This window comes from Myzus persicae, unplaced genomic scaffold, assembly GCF_001856785.1.
Source record: "Myzus persicae strain clone G006 unplaced genomic scaffold, MPER_G0061.0, whole genome shotgun sequence".
In the NCBI taxonomy this organism is placed as follows: domain Eukaryota; kingdom Metazoa; phylum Arthropoda; class Insecta; order Hemiptera; family Aphididae; genus Myzus; species Myzus persicae.
The window spans coordinates 1-2,823 of record NW_019101048.1 but is presented as its reverse complement, the minus strand read 5'-3'; positions in this window follow the sequence as shown (position 1 = coordinate 2,823).

Here is a 2,823-nt window from a genome sequence, read left to right as displayed (position 1 = left end):
ATATTGATTTCATGTGTCAACATCATACAATTATGGGGCCAATTTCAATAAGCTTGGATTTACTCCAGGGTGATATTAACATGTACTTTGGTAGTTTGTTCATCTCCTACCTACAATTGAAGAACTAATTTATAAATATGAATTAATGACAAGTGATCAAACAGTTTCTAATTATTTGAAACCACTGGTGACTGCCATACTTAATGGTATGTAGTAATTAATATTTTTTAAATACATTAATCTTATTTAGCCAAGTACATACTTAAATTGTACACATTTAATTTCTTTTCATTTTAGCTGTTTTTTGTTTACTTTATTGGTAAATGCTATTTACCAAGTAGTAAATATATAGTATCTCTTAGCTCTTACAGTTTTACTGATGTAAAATGTAAAATTGTAATCAGCTGATCTATTATTTATAATAAACATGTAAGTCCATAAAATTAATATAGTATTTTGTGGTTTTCAGTTCAAATGGGTCTTCCTGTTCCGGATAACACAAATGATAAATCAGGCGCGGATCCAAGGGGGGGGGGCATGGCCCTTGCCCCCCCCCCCCCCCCGTAAATACGTTCTAGATCCGCGCCTGTGATAAATGTTATTATTTGTATGAAGAAAAGTGTTAAGCTGAAGATTTTGTTTAAATATCATTAAAATATAATGTAGGTATCTGGTGTATAAAAATTAATACTGTTTTGTAATGGTGTTAAGTTAATGTATTAGAGAGGCTGATCCAATACAGCTTATTAAAAAAACCAAGCACTGCAAGTACTTATAAATTTACCAATAGCTAATATGTAGAAATATTTTATTTATTGTTTATTTACATGTTTAGCTAAATAAAGGTGACAAAACAAATCAAACGGGATAAGGCGGGTATTAAAATTCTTATAAAAATTAATATTAAAAAAAAACATTGATAATTTCTACTTATTATCATTAGAGTCAATTACAGTTTTTGATAAAATATACCAACAAAGTTTTGGTTTTATTTTCTCTAAGCCAAGTATTCAAACGCCATTTGTTTATTTTATGGAAATGTTTGTCTTCAAGTAAGATAAAGGTCGTCTTGTTAATAACAATGAACTTCAGCTACTTTTGACGGTTGATGTACAAAAACTTACTATTTTATTAAACTAAATTATACAATAATCCCACAAATAAATAAATAAATATTACAAACAAAACATTTTTAAAAAACAAACAAACAAATTTTGTATTTTTTTAACCTTAGATTTTTATATTATAATTAAGGTAATTGCAATTTTTCTTATTCGTAGGTATAAAATTATAAACAATAAAATAAAATATGCAATTATTAAAATATTATTTAAGAAATCAATTTCCATTTTCAATTTGATAAAAGATTAAATTATACCATTTCACTGTCCAGCAAGTTGTCCATATTATTCTATTGATAAATATTTGATCTTTAATATTACTGTAAATAGTTTGTTGGCTAATATTATTACTTTTTACTTAACTCTATATAGGATGTAGATGATTTTTATTCATTATCTTTTTGATATGCCAACAAAATAATTTTTTTTTACATTATTGAAATTGAAATTTCATCTATTAAAACGAAAAAAATGGAAATAGTGACTACTTGGATAATGGATATTTCCATTCTTATAACTAATTATTTTGTATTTAAACCTAGTTTACTAACTATTAAGACTTATACTAATGTTTGAACTAGAATTAAGTGATTTGATTTAATTTTGTATAATTATGATAAGAAACAACTCATCAAAGATTTGATTAATGATTCCACAAATATAACTTCTAGGGGGTCACAAACAAATGAACAAGTTGACTTATGATTCTTATGTTTAAAAGATTCACTGAATCAGTTTATTAAAGTAAACATTTCCTATCTTGACTATTCAACGTTGTATTCTTCAGTTCATACATCAATATAATACTACAAACCTTAACTAAAAAATATATATAATTATATTTTCAATTTCAGCTATATAATTTTATTTTAATACAGATATAAAATTACATTTTTTTAATAATTTATCCATTATTTATGTATCTATATCGTGTAACTAATGTACCAACTACCTTAAACATAAAATATATACAGATCTTAACGATTAAAAGAAATTTTTAACTGTTATATGGCTTATAACTTATAAGTTTGAAAAAATTTACAACTGATATTAATTTATGTACGTTTTGGAAACTGCCTTTAAAACAAAATAGGGGGGGAGTTATTTATATCAATCCTAGATAACTACAATAACTTACTGGTAGGTGACAATTTGTCTATGAACCCCCCGGAATTTTTTTTTGTTTATGTGCCTGAGTATTATTACTGATGTGTTACACTTTACGCATGCGTACATTACAATCTATGTTATATGTTGGCGTACATCTGTAAATAATTCTGTTGTAACAATATTGTGCTTATCTTTAACAAATACGTATGATATATTGATATGTTTATGTGATTTATAATTTCGATTTATGATTGTCCATCACCATTGTCGACGTGGCTCAAAATATGTGGAGGGATGCCTTTCATAATGTATAATTTAGTTCTTATATATTGCTTAAACAGTCGAACAAAATAAATGGAGGGTTGGAAAATGTGAATTTTAAAAAGTGGAGGGATACCATCACTAAATATTTTGGCAATAATCTATACTATAGTTATAGTAGTATAGTACTATATTCTATTGCCTATAGAGTGTAAAGGTTACGTATACTTTGGACACATCATTTTAACTGATTAGGTGGCATTTTACATTATACTATATCAAACAAAGAATAACAATGGATTATCTTTTTTTCCAAAAAACCAATTATGAA